We start from the raw sequence: 21,733 nt of genomic DNA, 5'->3' as shown, positions 1-21,733 counted from the left end.
TGCCAGGTAGTGGGAGGGAGTGGGCACAGAGGCTACTAAGAAGCCTAGTGGAAGAATCTGTGACTCTGTCTTAGGTCAAGGGAGCCCTCCCAGGGCTGCTGTGTGGTGCTGAGTCTAAGGCCCAATGAGTCATGCTGGTTAGAGGCAAAAGGTAACCCATCATCCTCCAAGATTTGGAGAGTTCAGATCGTGGGGGACTTCCCTTCATGGAAGCCACAGCTTTCTTTTCCATCAAAATATTCCTCCCATGGAGTGCTGCTTCCCTGGGAATTTGGGCAAAGAGGGCCCTGAACAGAATCTTGATACCGTCTCTATGTCAGCTACCCTCCAGAGTTCCTATTTCAGGTTGGAGGAGTGCCTCCATTCCTTGGATCACGTTTCAGAGCTAGCTGGCCAACATCAGCCAGTTTGATGACCTGACCAAGCTTGTCCCCAGATTGGGTTATTAGCTTCTTGCTTTTCCCCAAATGTTTACTGATGATTTTCCCTCCCACCCACATATAAGTGGTCTCTAGAATCCTACCATTACAGGCTCACAATAACCCAATGTCTGACATAGCCTACAAATAACAGACATCAGTTTCACTAAGGAAAGAGGAGGGACTTATCCTCTCAGCTGAATACCAAATAAGTACATTTGTAGTATAGAAATGTTATAAAATATTAATTTAAATAACATCCAGGGAGCCCAAAAATATAAGACAGTCATCCAAGAATCCCAAGTCAGAGGGAAAGGCAAGGAAATTTGTAGACGACATGACTGTGTACCTAGAAAACTCAGAGAACTGGATGACAAACTGGCCAAGACGCAAGATCAACATACAAAAATAAGTAGCATTCCTCTTAGCCAGCAATAACTGAGAAAAATCCCATTCTCAGAAGCAATAAAAACTGTAAAATATCTAGGAATAAACTCAATAATATATGTACAAGGTCTGTATGAAGAAAATATTAAATCTTTGCTGCTGGTCTTTTAAAAAAATGCCAAATAAAGAAGGAGATGTAACATTGTAAAAATGCCAGTTCACTCTCTGTAAGTTAAATTCAGCCCCAGTCAAAATCAGTAACAAATATTTGTAGAACATTTAATTGAGTCAGTTACTATTTTAAGCAGTGGGGGTACAGTGATGAGTGACACAGACAGAGTCTCTGCCCTCAAGTTTACATTCCAATGCAAGGTGGGAGGGGGGAGATAAATGTATAAACAAATAAACAAGATGCAGAGTTTCTTTCCTCATTCTGGGACCCAGGCTAATGGAGCAGCCACTACCATGAACATTGCTGATCACTGTGGTATAGGAGAAAGAGCTGTGAAGGATCTTACATAGTCAATTAAATGTTCTGGGCCAGAGGTGCACCTACAACTTCTACTCACAACTCATTGGCCAGAATGAGTTTCATGGCCCCATGTGACCACAAGGAGGCAGGAAGTGCTGTCCCACTGTGCACCCAGAAAGGGAGCAAACCAGATCTATCTGGCAAATAGTATGAATAATTACCTCACCCTATCAATGGTCTGATATTTTTATTATTCTGCTTTTTAGATTTAGATTTTTAATGTCTGGAATTTCTTTATGAACAGTATATCTGGTTTCCAAATGTACAGTAAATCTTTTTAATACTATTGATTTAAAAGACCCTTACTCTATGACATACATCACAGCAAGATCCTTCTTGACCCACCTCCTAGAGAAATGGAAATAAAAACACAAATAAACAAATGGGACCTAATGAAACTTAAAAGCTTTTGCACAGCAAAGGAAACCATAAACAAGACAAAAAGACAACCCTCAGAATGGGAGAAAATATTTGCAAATGAAGCAACTGACAAAGGATTAATCTCCAAGATTTACAAGCAGCTCATGCAGCTCAATAACAAAAAAACAAACAACCCAATCCAAACATGGGCAGAAGACCTAAACAGACATTTCTCCAAAGAAGATATACAGATGGCCAACAGACACATGAAAGAATGCTCAACATCATTAATCATTAGAGAAATGCAAATCAAAACTACAATGAGGTATCATCTCACACCGGTCAGAATGGCCATCATCAAAAAATCTACAAACAATAAATGCTGGAGAGGGTGTGGAGAAAAGGGAACACTCTTGCACTGTTGGTGGGAATGTAAATTGATACAGCCACTATGGAGAACAGTATGGAGGTTCCTTAAAAAACTAAAAATAGAACTACCATAGGACCCAGCAATCCCACTACTGGGCATATACCCTGAGAAAACCATAGTTCAAAAAGAGTCATGTACCAAAATGTTCATTGCAGCTCTATTTACAATAGCCAGGACATGGAAGCAACCTAAGTGTCCATCATCGGATGAATGGATAAAGAAGATGTGGCACATATATACAATGGAATATTACTCAGCCACAGAAAGAAATGAAATAGAGGTATTTGTAATGAGGTGGATGGAGTTAGAGTCTGTCATACAGAGTGAAGTAAGTCAGAAAGAGAAAAACAAATACCGTATGCTAACACATATATATGGAATCTAAGGAAAAAAATAAAGGTCATGAAGAACCTAGTGGCAAGATGGGAATGAAGACACAGACCTACTAGAGAATGGACTTGAGGATATGGGGAGGGGGAGGGGTGAGATGTGACAGGGTGAGAGAGTGTCATGGACATATATACACTACCAAATGTAAAATAGATAGCTAGTGGGAAGCAGCCACATAGCACAGGGAGATCAGCTCGGTGCTTTGTGACCGCCTGGGGGGGGCGGTGGGATAGGGAGGGTGGGAGGGAGGGAGATGCGGGAGGGAGGAGATATGGGAATATATGTATATGTATAGCTGATTCACTTTGTTATGGAGCAGAAACTGACACACCATTGTGAAACAATTATACTTCAATAAAGATGTTTAAAAAAATAAAAATAAAAAAAATAAAAGACCCTTATTTGTTAATAATTGTGTTTGGTTTCAAGCAATAGACACCAAAAAAACCCTAGTGAGTTAACAAATTAGAGGTTTTATTTTGCTCACACATGAAGAATCTAGAGGGAACAAAGCAGTCTAGAGATGGTGTGTCTAATGTCATCAGGCACCCAGCCTTTTGCTGGCCACTTCTACCTACAAAGGAGAGTAGGATATATAGGGATTTTTTTTTTTTTAAGAATAAGGACATATTACCATTACATGAAATTTCTTAAAATCTTATATGTTCTGGTATAATGTTATAAGTAATAATCCTAGTTATTACTTTAAAATGTATATCTCAGAAATAACTAATTTTCTTGTCAACTGCATTATTATGAACTTTCATCAAATCTTTAACTGTGGTCATTTTTAAGTCTTTTGTCATTTACAGACAGTTCTGGGTGTACTCTGATGCTTTTGCAAGTATGTTCCTATAAAAGGGTTTCATCTTCGAGAAATTCATGGAAAAGACTCTGACAAGTACAGGTTTCTGGTAACTGACTGTACTGCTGAACTGAATGAATAAGCATTTTCAGAACTCTAATGAAAAACTGATGAACTCATAAAAGTGCTAACAAAAGATCAAGATGAAAAAAAAATTAATTACATGGGACTGAGTGAACTGATGAGGATGAGTATAATTTTTGTGACTTTCTCTCTGAATTAAAAAAAAAAAATCCCACGAGGACTCAGAGGCAAAGAATATACAAATCAATTTTCACTGTAAAGTAAAGGAGCTGTTACAGCGGAAAAAAAAAAAAAAAAAGAATAAGGACATATTACCATTACCAGTAAATATATTTGTGTGTGTGATCAGATTCAAGATATATTTTGGAGGCAGTAGCCACAGGACTTACTAATGGCTTAGGTAGGGGTGAGAGACAGCACCCAAGATAACTCCTAGGTTTTTTGACTAAACTAGGAGGAGAATGATGCATTTACTGAGAAGAAGGAAAACAGGGCTTTAAGAAGAAAAACCATAGTTAAAATGTAAGTTCTTTAATAAAACTTGCAAGCTGATTGAAATTTGGCATGGAAGAGAAAATGGGCAAACCCCCCCACAAATAATCATGAATAATAAGCAATTTTAAAAAAACTACAGAGAAGGAGGTACAGAAACAAGTTTATATACACACAGACACACACACAATGTAAGTCAACTCACAATGGATGGGTAGCATAAGCATGAAAATAAACAGTTCTTGTTATAAGCTACCAAGATTCTAAGTTTGTTACTTTTGCACAACCTAGCTTATTCTGGTTGATACACTGTGAAAGCACACACACAAAATAATGAGACAGGTATCCCCATGTACTTACAGGGAAAGTTTGCTAAGAGGTATTATTAAGGGAAAGAAACAAATTCTAAAATAGTACAGTTGGTATAACATCACTTACGTGATATAATATCAACCCCACCCCACAAAATAGCAAACTATATATTTCTCAGATATATGTATGTTAATGCATAGAAAAAAATCTAGAAAAATACGCCTGAAACCGATAAGAGTTTATCCTCCTCTAGGGGGAGGCTTAGTTAGAAGGAGATTTTTGCTTTATCTATTATTAAAATTTTTTTAACTTTAAAAAATGTGAAACATCACAATATGAAAGAAATTATAGGGCTTCCCTGGTGGCGCAGTGGTTGAGAATCTGCCTGCCAATGCAGGGGACACGGGTTCGAGCCCTGGTCTGGGAAGATCCCACATGCCGCAGAGCAACTAGGCCCGTGAGCCACAATTACTGAGCCTGCGCGTCTGGAGCCTGTGCTCCGCAACAAGAGAGGCCGCGATAGTGAGAGGCCTGCGCACCGCGATGAAGAGTGGTCCCCACTTGCCACAACTAGAGAAAGCCCTCGCACAGAAACGAAGACCCAACACAGCCATAAATAAATAAAAAATAAATAAATAAATAAAAATTTAAAAAAAAAAAGTTGAAAGAAATTATATACTGTATATGCACATTTTAAAGAAGAGAAGTAAAAGTGTAAATGGTTATCAGTGTCTCTCCCACCCAGCTGAGAAAATAGAACATCACCTATACCAGTGAAGACCTCTGGGGACCCCTAAATGATTGCTTCCCCCACCTCCCCCAGAGAAATAACCATTAACCTGAGGCTAGTGTCACTCACTCCTTGTTTTTGGTTTAAGTTTTTTTCTGTGGAAAAAAAATACACAGTATTATATAAGTAATATATAAAAATAATACTTATTACTGTAAGTAATAAATAATATGTTATTACTTAAGTAATATATTGTTTACTAAGTAGTAAGACTTAAGTAACATATTATGAATGTATAAAAAGTAATATATATATTTCTAAGTAATACATCATTAACTTTATTTTCTACTTTATCAATTTCTGCTTCTATCTTTATTATTTCCCACATTCTGCTTTTTCTGCTTTGTCTCCTGTTGTTTTTGTTGTTGTTTGTTTTTTTATAATATCTGAAGGTGAATTCTCATTTATTCTCAGTCTCAGTTATTAGCATTTTTTCTTTTCCATATAAGCATTTATTGGAATGCTGTAATTTCTGTAAATTCCCCCAAAGTATCACTTTAATTGCATGCCACACATTTTTTTACTCATTTTCTAATTACCATTATAATTTTTTTCTTTGATCCATCAGTTATTTAGAAGTATTTTTCTAAATTTGCAAATATATAGAAGTTTTAAGTTATTATTTTATTATTTATTTCTAACTTAATTTTATTGTGGTCAAAAATACTGGTTCTTGGACAATTATTGAGATACTTTATGTCCTAGTACATGGTCATTTTTTGTCAAAGTTCCACATACATTTGGAAAGAATGTGTATTCTTTAATAATTGAGTACAATATTCTGTATCTATTAGGCCAAGTTTTATAATTGTTTATTCAGATCTTGTCTTCTTGAACTATTGATCAAAGAAGGAAGAATGTTAAAATCTTCAACAGTGACATGATCATTTCTTCTTGAACTTTTGATGATTTTTGCATCCCATATGTTGAAGCTATCTTTAGTGCTGACAGGTGTAAAATTTTTATATCTCGTGATTGGACTGGATTTTTTTTCAATAGGTAGTGACCTATTTGATCTCTAGTAATATTTTTTTCTTGAAGTTGAATTTGTCTGTTTCTAATATAGCCATCTCAGTTTCCTTTTGGTTAGTGTTTACTTGCCTTCCTTTCAACCTTTCTGTGTTCTTATGGTGAGATGTGTCTCTTCTTAATAGCAAAGAGTTGAACTTTAAAAAATTCAATTGACACTTTTTGACTACATTAGAAGAATGTAGTTTCTTGATACTGATTGTGATTTATTTATCATTTTATTTTTATATTTTCTGTTTGCCCCGCTTTTCAATGTTTTCACTCTTTTCTTTGTTTTAGTTGACTACACTTTTTCTTTCCCTTATTCTTTTTTCACCTTTATTGGTTTGGAAAGTATGGAATCTAATTGTACTTTTTAATGGTTACTGAGGTAGGCAGAATTCTGAGATAGCCCCCCAAACTCCCATCCTGTCATTTATAATTCCCTTTCCATGAGTGTGGATGGGACTGTGAATATAATGGATATTACTGTCTTGATTAAGTCATATGGCAAAGGTGAAGGAATTTTGAAAGTATAGCTAAGGTTCCACTTTAGCTGATTTTGATTTGATCTAAAGGGAATTTACCCTGGGTGAGCTTGACCTAATCAGGAGAACCCTTAAGAGAGACTGGGCCCTTCCAGAAAAGGGAAATTTGAAGCAGCAGATTTATCTTGCTGCCCTGGAAGAACACAAGCAGTCATATTGTGACTTGCCTAGTGCGCAGCCACTGGTAGCTGAGGCCTGTGGCTTACAACCACAAGAAACTGAATTCTGTCAGTAACCTGAATGAGCTGGGAAAGGACTCTGAGCTCCAGATGAGAATCCCAGCCTGGCCAACACTTTGACTGCAGCCTTGTGGGACCCTGAGCAAAGGATTCCACTATGCCGTGCCTGATATCCTGACCCACAGAAGCTGAGAAACAGAAATATATATTATCCTAAGCTGCTAAATTTGTGGGAATTTGCTATAAAGCAATTCATATGAATGAATATAGTTACCTTAGAAATTTTAACATTTATATTTAACTTAATGTCTGAAGAATAATCAATGTGGTTATCCACATTTAGGAAAAAAAAGAACCTTAGAATGTTTTAACTCCCTTTACCACTCTTTCATTATACATTCTATTGTTGTCTAGGTGTGTCTAGCTTAACTTTTTTAACCATCAAAGTAAACACTATCATTGGTTTATTCAATAAATGTTTGCTTAGGTTTATCTACATGTTTATCATATTCTTTGCTCACCATTTCTTCTTACACTCAGACTTTCTCCTGTGCTTATTATCCCTCATCCTGAAGTACGTTCTCTAGAAGATCTTAGAATAAGGGTTTGCTGTAATAAAAGCTCTCAATTTTTTCCATCAGAAATTAACTTTATTTTAACCTCAGTTTGAAAGATAATTTGCTGTATATAATAGTATATTTTGACATTTATCTTCTCTCAGCACATTAAATGTACCATTTCACTGTCTTCTGGCTTCCTTTGTTGCAGTGGGAAAATCTATCAGATTAATACAGTTCCTTTATAGATAACACTGTCTTTTTCTCTAGATGCTTCTAATATAGTCTCCTTGCTTTTGGTATTTTAAATTTTCACTATAATATGGCTAAGTGTGGATTTTGTTTTATTTATTGTTTGCAATTCTTTCTGTTTTCTGAATCTGTGTATTGGTATTTCTCATCACTAGATGAAAAGAAGAAATTCTCTCCTCAAATTTCAGGATTTCTCAGCCATTATCTCTTTGAATAGTATAATTTCTCCCTTCATCTTTGTTATCTCCTCATGGAACTGCAGTGTGTTGGAACTTCTCTCTCTGTGTCCTCTATGTCTCTTAATATTTCTTTTGTAGTTTCATTCTTTGTCTTCTTCTGAATTTGTTGTAATTTCCTCCAATCTGTCATGTATTGTCTCTTCAAATGTGCCTAATCTACTCTTTAAGCTATCCATTAAATTTCTAATTTTAATTATTACATTTTTAATATGTAGAAATTCTATTTGGTTCTTTTTCAAATCTGGCCAATTCTGATAGCTTATAGTTTGGCATTCTTCTAATAATCTTTAAAATTTTTTCTTTAAATACATTAAAATACTTATATTTTATTCTATACCAGACCATTCCATTATTTGAAGATTTTAATGGCTGACTCTGCAGTGTGTTAGTTCTGCTATTTCCTCATGCATCTAAAGTCATATTCCTTGAAAATGTATATGTAGATTTGAATTTAACAAGTATTCTTTTGAGGAGGGTTTGGATTTGCTTCTTCTACATATTAGGGATACTCCCAACTACATTTTTGGCTTGGGGCTTTTTTGGAATGTACAGATAGTATGAATTCCGGTTCTAAACACATGTGAAAGTAGGTTTATGATTAAGAATTCTCAGGCCTTTTTCTTCTTTGTTCAGCTCTGCCGAGAGTCCAAGTGAGATTGGCAAATATCACCACTAACACTCTGTTGGGTGGGATTTTTCTAATTCAGCCACTGAAAGAGTCATCCTTGAAGGTACCCTATTCTAGCTCCCACCTTGCTTTGGACCCCAGTTTTCTCTTCAGCCCTGGTACATTGAGCCCATTAAAACTTGGGCCATTGACCACTAAGGATCACATAAACACTCAGGGCTTTGCCTAACCCTACAGATTTTGCTTTCTTTTTCCCCAACCTCTGAAAAATTCCCTTAATTTCTCACCAGCTCAGCCTCAGACAAACATACATAAAAAGTTTTTGTTTGTTTTGATATTTTATATGGCATTTTTACATGTGCTATACTGGGAAGGATTTTACTTAAGACCTAGTTCATCATATTTCTAGAAATTCTTTAAATTTTTAGTGAGAATGTACTCATATTTTAGAATTTTAGTTAAAGACATATTTAAGATATATTAAAATATTAGAAGAAAATATTGAAGAACATGTTAATAACATTGGTGATATATGGCCTTCTTAAGCTAAAATTCCCAAAATTATAAAGCCTATAAAGAATTAATATTGATTAATATATTTAACTGAATAAGCATTTAACATTTTTGTATGCAAACACCTTAAACAAAATCAAAAGACCAAAAGAGCTATAGAAAATATTAACAATATATAATGAAAGTTTCATATACATAATACATAATGAATTCATACAAGTCAATAAAAAAGACACACAGACGAATTAGAAAATGAGCAAAGGACATGAACAGACAATTCATAAGAGTATATACAAATGGTCAAATATTATGTAAAATTATGCTGGATGTCACTGGTCACCAGAGACCTTAAAATAGTATCTTAAAATAGTAAGATACCATTTTTCACCCATCAGATGACAATTGATAGTATGTTAGACTGAATCACTATTGGGGGAGTACAAATTGATACCTGCCTTTTGGAGGGTAGTTTGGCAATATATCTATTAAAATTTTAAATATATTATTTTGGGGGATTTTGAACTAATGGTTAGAGGATATACCCACTCCTGACAAATCCTCAGTAATTAATATTTTCTTTATATAAGTCAGTGAGTGAAAAAGTTCTGAACTCCAAGAGACAGATATCAGAAAAGTTCTTCAGAGAAATCACTTTATTTCCTTCTCAAGATAATATTAAGTGTTCAGACAGTACTCACTCTGGTTTCTCACCACTCAGATAGTAAGGTTTTCCACATTAACTGTTGAACCGTGTCCATGGAACAGATACAAGTCTTGAGATCTATTACCTTGGCTATGACCCGATAACTGATTCTCTTGATATGACCCACCTTCCCCTTCTTGAGCAAGATGATAGACAGTAATGACTTATAACAACATTTCCTTTCTCATTGGAAGTACTGAAGGCAGCTTCCCCTGTTCATTGACAGAGGTATCACAAAGTAGCAGGGATGCAAAAATCTTCAAGACACAATGCAAATGCATGGGAAAGGGCTCGGAAGGATATTTTCCATACTGCTATGCTGTGGAAGAAGATAGCCACAGGATGTCAAAGGGATGTTAAAGGACATCATATGGTTTCTATCTATGGTCATACAACTTACATAAATTATCTCCTTGGACAGGAACAGTCTGAGTCTTGCTATGTCATTCTGCTCTAGTACATTTTAGCAAGTCTATTTGGTTTACAAGCAAGGAAACATTGTATGGCAAATGGCCAAGATAGCCTCTTCCTCAGGATATTCCCCAGAACCTACGTGTACCCTTTAACCTAGCAAGTCAATCTCTAAGGATCTATCATTAAAAAACACTTGCACATGTATCCAAAGAAGCGTGTAAATAAATGGATGTTCATTGTTTCATTGTTTATAACAGTGAAAAATTGCAAATGGACTATATGATCATCAATAGAGAAGTTAAATATATTTTAAATGTATTTTGGTTCCTCTGTGCTACAGAATGCTTGCAGCAGCTAAAAGAACAAGGAAGATGTATGCATAGTGACATAAAAGGGTATCAAGCAATTCAGTGGGAAAAAAAAAAGCAAGTTGCCGAGCAGTACACAACAGCATAAAGTTATTTAGTTTAAATATGTATATTAATATATATTAGTATACACATATATATATCTATTTTAGTAGATATATAATATATATACAGAAATACATGGGAAAGGGGGTGGAAGCTATTCCCACACTGCTATGCAATGGAGGAGACTACCATGGAGTGGTAATGGGCTTTTACCGTCGCTTTGTGTTATTTTATCATGTTATATTGATAATATTTTCATGTAGTACTTAGGTAATTCAACAGTTTTTAAAATAATTTGTTTTTATGAAGAAGAGGAGAGGTTGTTTAAGATTAAAGGAGCTGGAGGGGGATGCTTGATCTGTGTCCAGGCCAGCAGAGATAAGAGGTAAGAGAAAGTCTGAAGTGAGGATTTGAGGGCAGAACTTGTTGGAGTCGTGCATTCATTTTGTTTCATTCCAAAAACTTTTATTGTGCATCTACTATATTATATACAAGGTATTGAGCAAAGGAATATTCAGAAATGAAAGTTATAATGCCCTGCTCTCCAGAGGTTCACAGAGAAGTAAACACATATTCATAATGCAGTGAGATGAGCAGTAAGACCCAGTTATGCCTGGTGAATCAGAAAAATACAAAGGATGGGAGAAGCCACCTGTGTCCATCCAAGTACAAGAGTTGGCTTTCTGGCCTTCCACTGTCCCCCAGTGACCACTATGTATACTGCCATGGTTGGAAGCCAAGACTGACCCTGTGTGTGCCATGTGCGTTACATCAGGAATTATAGGAATTCTAGCAAAGTAGGATCTGTGCTGAGGGTGGACAACAAGGTCTCCTCCATAACTAACAAAACTTTCTGAGCTATAATGACATGGACAACAGGGTTTTAGTACCTTTAGCCATTTCTTTCCACCATTACCGTGCCCTTTCTGTGATACTTTCAATTTATTTAACAATATATAATATCTTTTGTTATTAAATTAAAGATCTGAAATTTTTAATGCAAATGCTATCTGAAAGCTATTCACACTGAAATATACATAATCAATTTGTAGGCAACAAATACGGAACAAATTAATGAATGACCAAATAAATGAAATCAGATCCTTACAAAATTTGATAAAATGGGGAAAGGGGGAAAAGTACTGAATAACTGCTATAGCAGATTGATATTATGGTATCAACCATATATTTTTCATTTTCCATACTTCCCATTTGTTCTGTGACCTCTTCCTCAACTTCAGGCAGCAGAGGGTAGCTCCTTCTATGGCCTTGGGGAAGGAAGGCACAACAGAGAACAGAGAACTAAAGAGTCCATTTTCACTCAGCTCTTGAGTTTCAAACTAGATTTTAAAAATTCCTGGCACAGACAGTAGATTAAGAGAAAGGGTTTTTAAGGATCAAAAGATAAAACTAATGCCATAAACATTTGATTTTTAAAGAAGACATGATATCAGAATGAGTTGTCCTTCCTGTATTAGTCTGCTAGGGCTGCCATAACAGAATACCATAGACTAGGCACCATATAACAGAATACCATAGACAGAAACTGATTTTCCCACAGTTCTGGAGGCTGGAAGTCCCAGATCAATGTGACGGCAGGGTTAGTTTCTGGTGAGGCCTCTATTCCTGGCTTGTAAACTGATGCCTGCTCACTATGTCCTTACCTGGTCTTTCTTCTGTCTGTGCCTTCCTGATGTTTCTTCCTTTCTTATATGGACACCAATCCTTTTGGATTAGAGCCCCACCCTTATGACCTCATTAAACACTTATAGGTCTTAAAGGTCTTATCTACAAATACAGTTACCTTGGGGATTAAGGCTATATGAATTTGCATGGTGGGGTGAGACACAATTCCGTCCATAACACTTCCTTAAATTTGTTAGATGTGCTCTGTCCAAAAGAAATATAATGCAATTTAAATTTTCTAGTAGCTACATTTTTTAAAGTAAAAAGAAAAAGTGAAATTAATTGTAACACTATCTTATATTTAATTCAACATATCCAAAACATTATAATTTCAACATGTATGTAAGCTATACTAAAAATATTAATGAGATATTTTACAATATTTCCTTCAAACTAAGTCTTTGAAATTCGTGTGCATTTTCACTTTGGGTACATCTCATTTTGGACTGGCTACATTGTAAGAGTAACCACATATGACTAGTAGATACTGTAGTGTTAGATAATCTCCAAGCTGAAGAGAGAGAAGGGTCAAATAAGAGAGCAAGGGAGAGTGGCTCAAGATATGGCTGAGGTCCCAGGAGCAGGGGGGTGGGGAGGAGTCACGATGACTGATAGAATCCTCAAAGAGGTTTGGGGATCTGAGAGCAGAAGGACCTGTGTTCACCTCTCAGATGGGACCCAGGTAAACAGGAACAGGTAGAAGTAGCAACCAGATGTGTCTAAGACAGCCCCCCAAGTCTCCAGAGTGACACTGGAGGACATCCAAGTTTCCCCGTCCCTAAGAGAGGTGAAGACGTGGCTCAGGGAGGATCACCGGAGTCAAGATTAAGGAGCTGCTATAGCAGGACTGATGACTGGGGACCATGGGAACGTGGACATGAGCAGTGAATGTCAACCTAAAGGGGCACTGGTGAACCTGACACTTCACCTTGTGTCCCCTAGAACTTAGATGCCACTCTGGGGAGATGGGGTGGGGTGGGGGAGGGGAGTTCTGAATTCATGGAATTTACCAGAAGTGATGAAAAAAACTCAGATGTAAGCTTATCTGCAATCTACTGAACTATATTTCCACTATCAGGCAGAAAAGAAGCTTGAAATAACAACTTAAGTTCAGTGATAGTTTTTTTTTTTTTAATTAATTAATTTATTTTTGGCTGCGTTGAGTCTTTGCACGCAGGCTTTCTGTAGTTGCAGCGAGCAGGGGCTACTCTTCACTGCAGTGCACGGGCTTCTCATTGCGGTGGCTTCTCTTGTCGCAGAGCACGGGCTCTAGGCGCACGGGCTTCAGTAGTTGTGGCACATGGGCTCAGTAGTTGTGGCTCACAGGCTCTAGAGCGCAGGCTCAGTAGTTGTGGTGCACAGGCTTAGTTGCTCCGTGGCATGTGGGGTCTCCCCGGACCAGGGCTCGAACCCGTGTCCCCTGCATTGGCAGGCGGATTCTTAACCTCTGCACCACCAGGGAAACCCCAGTGATAGCTTTTTAAGTTCAGTTTTGTGAAATGAAAACATAGCTCTGGGTACTCCAGACTGCGCAAAGGGAGCAGTAACTACCAAGAGGGTGAAAGGGTCCCTCAAAGTGCAGCCAGGGCTTTAAAGCCATCTGGCAGGGAGGCCTCCTTCAAGGCCCCACACCTAGCCCAGCAGAGGGAACATGGACCCAGGAGGAGCCCAGGACACTTTGTGTACATAATTTATTCTGACCTTTCTCGTTTTGTTTTTTTTTTCCACACCTTATTTCTTCCCTGCTGTCCCCATATCATTCCCCAGAATTAACTGTCCCTTCCTCTTTGTGGGTGCTCCTGGGAGAGCAGGAAATTAGGGTTGTGAAACTGTCAGAATTTAGTGCCTGAGGCCAGAGACGGTACACAACAGAAAACAAAGGACTTCTCAGTTTAGCTCTTCAATGGATTTGATTGGCTTCTCCAACTCACACTGCCAACTTCAAGATTCCCAGGTTTGTGGCTGCTTGTTTTTTCCCTGGAACAGACCTTGTTAAGCCCTTTTCCCAGGGCGGGACTCCTGGGGTACCAAATTCAGCCTTACTCTCAGGCTGCCTGAGAAAGCGGGTGTCTCGTTAAATTTGTCACCCAAGGTGCCTCACTGCCTCCCCCCAGCCTAGGCCCTGTGGCTTTCTCCCACCAGGAAGTAAAACTGTTTCCTGCCCCAGCGCCTCCTGTGGTCTGCCTTTGTGGGCAGCCTTGCTGTTTGCTCCTCTGTGTCCGAGGTCTCTCCTCCACACACACATCCTCGTGAACAGTGAAGAAGCCGCAAAGCAGCAGCAGGTCAACCTTGTATATCACCCACTGGGTGGGAGGACATCTTTTTTTTCTCAGTTTTAGAATTACAGCATTTTGGACCTAGAAGAGACTTTAATGATCACGTAGTTTTATGAGCCTTCTAATGTTCAGGATTTTGAGATTTTATGTTTGTTCATTTGCTTGTTTTACTTTGGAAATTCTCAAAAGGGCTATTAATGAAGGTATTTCTGTAACAAGTAGCTTAGAGAGGAAAAGTCATTCCCAGGACTGTCACCTATTGAGAAGACAGTAAAATCCAGGTCAGCTCAAAACCTGGAGATTCCAGCAATCAGTGACATGATAATCAGAGCATTGGTAATAAGAGAGTCATAGCTAGACCAATATGTAGTGGAATGATTGGGTTCAAGCAAATATGCCCTTAAGGATTGGATGGGACCAAAGACAATATTAAAATAAATAATTTTAAGCTAAAATTATGAAATCTCTAGAGGAACAGTTTCAAAGAAACTAGAATAAGTAAAGTCAACTAGAGTACGTAATTCTATATCCACACTACGTCAGAGACTGACATACTGTCATTGCTAAGTGAGTCTAACATAGCATTTCCCTCCAAACACCAGCAACTGGGCTCTATATTTAGCTAAGTTTCTCAATCCTAGGAAATCCATTCAAACATGACAGTAATGAGTGAGCAGTTTTTTAATATCTACTCTGTATATTGTGATCTAATAACATTCAGAACTTTTAACCTTCAAAGCATTTTATAAGCACTTGATGAAATATCCTTCACCATTCACCTAAGTCTAAAAATATCATTATAACATTTTATGGGTGAGGAGCCAATACACAGACATCAGTGACTCATCGTCAAGAGAGCCAGGATTTGCACCCAGTCATTCTGGGTCTCCAGTCCAGTGACTACTTCATGCGGACAGCCTCACTTCCTCTGCCAAGAGATGAGTCAGTTAATTAATTGGATGGCAGAAACATCATTTTACTAATTCAATTTTTTCTCAATTAATTCTCTAAAGACTAGAGTACATCACACTGGATTCGTCCAACAGAAACGTTTGAATTTATGTTCATGTACATTTTAGATATATATGTTAAGTTTCTCAGCTACATAAATTTATTTCCACTCATTCTGGATTTCTCAAGAAACCTGAACTTACATAAATATTTTTAAAGAGGTAATTTAATTCAAAAGATTAAATAAAGCTAGTTAAACAAAATATAATCATAATTAATTTTAAGAAAACATTCTTAAAGGATGGTTCAGAAAAAAATCAATTACAAAAGGGGCTGTCAATATTTGTCAAGTAATGAAATTGTCTTCTGAAATTTCTAAATAATACTTCAGAGAAATTAATAAATATCTGTAAAATTATTAATAAATCCATCTAAAGATTATTGTTCAGATTTTACCTAATAAAACATACTAGTGCTTCCATTACTGGAGTTTTATTTTTCTGATTCTAAATGTACATGATGACACACCTTCTTAAATAAATTCTACTGGTGTTTCATTTCCTTTGTAGCTATCAAAATAATTGTCATTATTATATGACCTAACATTAAATTTTAAATAAAGTTGGCATTTCATTTATAATATGATGCTGGAGAGTCTACTTATTAACTACAAATTCAAAGCATCATGAAATCAAATATAAAATACCACGGTCTTATTCATTAGCCATATAACAAAGATTAACTACCTTCTCTTAACTGTATAATTTTTCATCCAAACCAAAGAAACATTCAGCTTAGTCATGAGAAAGGTTAAAAGACGGAAGCTCCTTTTGCCAAGAATGAACAGTAAAATGAATCAAAAAATATTGATTTAATAACAGGGACCAGTGTTCAGGTAGATATGGCTAGAAGTCAAATACAGGAGGACTTCTGTTTATGGGGAGAGCTGCAACTTCTCTCTCACACCTATTTAGCATCAAGCTTTATGTTAATACAGAAATTTATAAGAGCAAGCCAAAACGGTGGCAAGGAAGTCTGTCGGACATAAAATAACATTGTGTCTCTCATTTTGAAGTCAGTGCAAAAATTAAAGATAAGAATGAAGAGCTAAAGTCTTTTATCCATTAATTCAAGGGCAAACACTTGAAAGGTAACTGGAACGAAGGTGAATCCGTTCTGGGAAGTAAATTGGGAACTCTAGATTTTTTTTTAAGGCACCTCTATTACTGATTCATTTGTAGAGCGAAGTGGGCTTTCTGCAATTATAGGATGAGTGTAACTATGAAATGTTATTATTCAAACAGCAGAGTTTCTGTTCTAGTGACCCAGGACTCTCCCTTGGCTGTATCTGCGCAAAGTCACTGCGTCACTCTGGCCAAGTAAATTAACATATCTACATCTCGTTTTGCTTTTCTGTAAAATGTTGGTCTCCCCAGAAGCTGCTGGAAGAATGTATTAGACAATAATTGTAAAAGGCGTTGCAATCCTGATATACTAGTTGCATGCTAAGTAATACTGATTACAAATGAAGTATCCTTCAAAAGAAACTTAAGGAAGAAAAGAAACTACTTTGGGGTTCCTCTGAGAATGACTGAGACTCAGAAAGAAACTTTGACTCAAATGTTCTTCAGCAGCTAGTGTTCAGGGGAAGAAGCTCTTTTTCAACTTTTTTTAGAAAAATACATGGGAAAGACAGAATATAAAGGAAATTATTTATACCCTAAATAATGATGCTTCCTACTAATGCCAGTGCATATGCATATATATTTATATATTTTTATATAAAATATAGTATTTAAAAAAAATAAGACGATTTTAAGTAAGACTGTATTTTAAACTTTTTTGGAAAATCACCTTCATTCTCTAAGTGATTTTGCTGGTTTTGACCACATTGGGATATGAGAAATTAGTTCAGATAAGTTAGGATTATTATCATAAGAGGAATATCAATATTAATTAAGTCAGTGAGAAAGGTCTACAGAATAGGTTGGGATGGAAGGAGCATGGACTTTGGATTCAGACAGACCTGAGTTGGAAAACTGGCTCTGCTGCTTGCTGGCTTTGGACAAATTACTTAACCTCCTGAGTCCCAGTTTTCTTGTCTGTAAAATGAATAGTAATATCTCCTTCTTAGGGCTGCTGTAAGGTTTAGATGAGATTACATTTGAAAAGTACCTTATTCAGAGCCTGGCTGTCCACTAGGCACTTGTAAACAATAACTATTCTCTTTTAACCGAATCCTGTACTTAAACGTGAGCCTAAATGATCCCATTTGAGAAAATCTCAGTTCATTAGCACGTTTACAGAATGGAAGCATATCAAGACTTCCACAACTACAAGTGCTATAGAAAACTGTTAAGGGATAATTATTCGTTTCATGATTGATTTTAAGGTTCTACTAGTACTTCATGAATTTTATACAGGATACCCATTTTATAAGTTTCTCAAAGCAAGTATCATTTGGATGTGTATCTGTATATGTGTGTATATAAATATACACACATATAATAAATATGTATGTTTATTATTCTTTTTTGATAGAAAACCACTGACAGCCTGTGGGATATTTCCTGTATTTTCAGGATGTTAAGGATGAGACATCTGAGCTCTCACCCAGTCTAACTCTTTACAGATGAGAAAACTGAGGCCCAGAGAGTTTGAATAACTTGTCAAAAATAACAGAGTGCTAGAATTATGAATAAAACTCACGTCTCTTGACTATCAATCCAATTCTTTTAGTGCCTTTATTTTTTATGCTTATTGAAGTATGATTTACATATCATTCACAAATTTTAAGTATGTAAATTGATGACTTTTGACAAATGAATGCAGTCTACATGTCTACCACAATAAATATAACCATAAACATGCCATTCACTGTTTCTTAAACTATTTGTTGTATCTACTCAATATTTTGCAATTAAAGTATGCATATTTATAATTATTAAATCTTTTTTTTTTTTTTACAATTTAAAGTTATACTGAGGCAGGAGATAGATGGGCCCCCAGGGCAAATGGTTTGAGTTTGTTCCTTCTGGACCGATACTCTGGGCCAGGAATAACAGGACAATTGAGAGAAGAGGCTGGGCCCTGCCCAGATAGAAGATAAGAAACCACATATTCCTCATTCTCGAAGTCAGGAGACCTTCCCGACTACACATGCACAGAAAGTCTCCTTGGAGGTCAAAAGGGGAGGGATGCTAACTGATGTCAACTGATGCTCACTACCCATAGACCTCTTCGGTAGACTCCATCTTGGCTAAGATGTGGGCGCGCACATGGGAAAATCCTGAGCTATACCCAATACGGACTTTGAACCAGGCAAATCAAAATGATTGGCCAAAAGAAACCTGGAAGAAATGCCCCATAAAAGTGATTCAAACTGCCACGAGGGTGTGACTCTCTGTCTGAACCCACCTGTGTGTCTATCCACACGTACTGTACTTCTTTTTTCCCTAATAAATACTTTACTTGTTTCACTACTTTCTGCCTTTGTGGGAATTCTTTTTCTGCAAAGCCGTAGGGCCAGGGCCTTGTCACTGGTCTAGTGGCTAGGATTCAGTGCTCTCACCACCGTGACCCGACCTCAATCACTGGCGGGAACCGAAACCGTGCTTCAAGCCCCTGCAGGCCGAGGCCACCCGAGATCAATAGGAGTAGGTAAAATAAAACTACACCTTATTCCACTCCCTGTTCTGTTCCCCAGAGGTAGCTCTTAAAAACTATTGTAAAGCCTCAAACAAATACTTTACGTCTTCTTTTTTTTTTCCTTTTTTTTTTTTTTGGCCATACCACATGGCTTGTGGGATCTTAGTTCCCTGACCAGGGACTGAACCCGTGCCCTTGGCAGTGAAAACATGGAGTCCTAAGCACTGGACCGCCAGGGAATTCCCACGTCTTCTTAAGATAAATGATATTGTATTATACATATTTTGATTAAAAACTTGATTATATCATCTATCATATATACACATATACATACATATATATACACACATAGATACATACCTATTTTGCTCTATTAGCACTAAATATATATCGTTTCCTAAAGAGTAACATCGATTCTCTCATTTATGTCTTTTCTAAGCTCCCATAGCCTGGAAACTTATTTTTCCCTAGCTTTCTTTGTCTAAAACAAAGCTCAGTTTGGTTTAAATTTTATACACCAAAGGGAGCACACTGTGCCTAATTATAAAATAATATTTAATGATTTTTTCTTTCTTTTGTCTTTTTACTTCCTAAATTACTCTACTTTCTATAATCTTCTTTTCATCAAGTATTTTATTATCCTTTATATTCCCCAAACCTAGAACTGTTGGCAAAATACACACTTGCTGTTTTTTTTTTTTTTTTCCGGTTTTATTGAGCTATAATTGGCATACATACTGTGTGAGTTAAAGATGTACAACATAATGATTTGACTTACATACATCATGAAATGATTAGGGGCTTCCCTGGTAGCGCAGTGGTTAAGACTCTGAGCTCCCAATGCAGGGGGCCCAGGTTCGAAAACTGGTCAGGGAACTAGATTCCACATGCATGCTGCAACTAAGAGTTGCATGCTACAACTAAAGAGCCCACATGCCATAACTGACGAGCTGATGTGCTGCAATAAGGAGCTGGCAAACCGCAACTAAGGAGCTCACCTGCTGCAACTAAGACCTGGCACAACCAAATAAATAAATAAATATTTTTAAAAATGAAATGATTATCACAATAAGTTTAGTAAACATCCATCATCTCATATAGATACAAAATTAAAGAAATAGAAAAAAAATTGTTTTCCTTTTTTCTTAATGCCTTTAAATAAAACTTAAAAGGCAATACAATACACTGCTGCTTTTTTTTTAAAGTTCCTGATCAGAGATTTTAAGTGTCTCCTTGGCAGGCAGTATGTGTTATACATCTTTGTGTTCACACAGGGCTTAGTAGAGTTCTTTGGAATAGTGAGTGCTCAATACAAAAATTAATGGATTTTTCTTATGGCTGTTAGTGTGTGTGTGACATTTTCTTTTTCGAAAGGGAGGGATAGGTCAACAAAATTGGATTTTGCTGTATGTAATGGTTGGAAACTACATTAAATTTATGATGACATAAGCAAATGAATAATGAAACAGTTGCTGGAATTTTAAAAAATTACCTGGCATTATATAAAGACTGGCTACCGGCATGGATGATACATACTAAAAGTCCCTTTTTCTAAAGAATGAAGGTTGTGTTTTTGTACTTAAATGAAACAATTGCCTGAAAATTTCATCACATTTCTTTCCTTATATGCATTGAGTCTTGGACTGTGTCTCTGTGAGGTCACACATCTTGATGAAAATTGGAAAATAAGGTAACCATCAAGATGTTGACATAATCACAGCATAAATGAAAGAATAAGCATACATTTGTAACCAGAGAAGTTATACCTGTTGACTTGCACAATATTATATTTACCTGGTAAATTTACATCGTTAAGCCATTCCAACTGTTGCAATATTGCACAGCCACTAAAATTCATGATCTTGAAGATAATGTGGCAACATGGGGGGAAATGTTTGTGTTCTAATATTTCACTAAGTAATCAGTATTCATTGTCAGATAATTTTATAGCAAAGAATTCTGCATAGAAAAAGAGCAAAAAGGAAACATATCAAAATAATAACAGTGGCTATGTTAGGGTAATGGCAGTCTGAGTGCTTCTTTCTTATCTCTAGTTATATTACTTCTGTAACAGAAAACGAATTGACAAGTGCAAAGAAAATGAGTTCTATAAAAGAAAATATAGTAAGCATCTGTTTTTCATGGCAGCCTCAAATCTGCTCAAACCCCACATCTTATAGTTCCCCATGTGAATTCTATCCTCCTGAAGTAAATTCTAAAATTTAACATTTCATAATCTCCCTAGCCTCTGAGTCTTAGATGAGGTCCTATAACTTAGTTTCTGCCTCTCAGTTGTACCGGTCAGAAACTACCTGTAGCGTAGACAGGACCCAGACATCCATTCTGCTGGCACAGTTGGCTTCAATGTCATGGTTCTGGGGTCAGCAGTGGGAACAGTATCTTCCCCATTGCAACAAAGACTGGTGGGTTTGGGGACTGGTGGTAGCTTGGCCTAGGACCTGTTCCTCCAGCCTTTCCCATGATTCCCTGGGCTTTCTAATCTCCCTTCATAAATCCCTTCTCATTTAAATGACCTAGACTTGATTCTTTGTCTATACCTAAGAATGCTAACAGATAGAGGAGGCTAACATAAGTAAAATTCACCTAAGAAAAGAAGAAGGAGGGTTGACATAATTAAAGACAAGATCATTCTGAACTTCAAAAGAACATTGTGATCAAATAAAATACCTTTTTAGCAGGTAAATGTCATGAGTGTC

The 21,733-nt window shown here is 36.7% G+C and overlaps 2 long non-coding RNA genes across 3 annotated transcripts in view; one reads left to right on the top strand and one right to left on the bottom strand.

Moving 5' to 3' along the window:
- LOC309659149 overlaps window positions 1-21,733 on the top strand; it is an 87,528-nt gene that overhangs the window by 30,981 nt on the left and 34,814 nt on the right. The window lies entirely within an intron of this gene.
- Window positions 3,704-21,731, bottom strand: LOC309659165. The gene is made up of 2 exons (XR_014262645.1): window positions 4,891-21,731; window positions 3,704-4,564 (listed from the first exon to the last, which is right to left on the bottom strand). It is a non-coding gene; the product is annotated as an uncharacterized lncRNA (long non-coding RNA).

Source organism: Balaenoptera physalus (assembly GCF_965194825.1).
Source record: "Balaenoptera physalus genome assembly, chromosome: 4".
NCBI lineage: Eukaryota > Metazoa > Chordata > Mammalia > Artiodactyla > Balaenopteridae > Balaenoptera > Balaenoptera physalus.
Note: the sequence above shows the minus strand (reverse complement) of the source record. Positions and strands in the feature narration are given on the sequence as shown.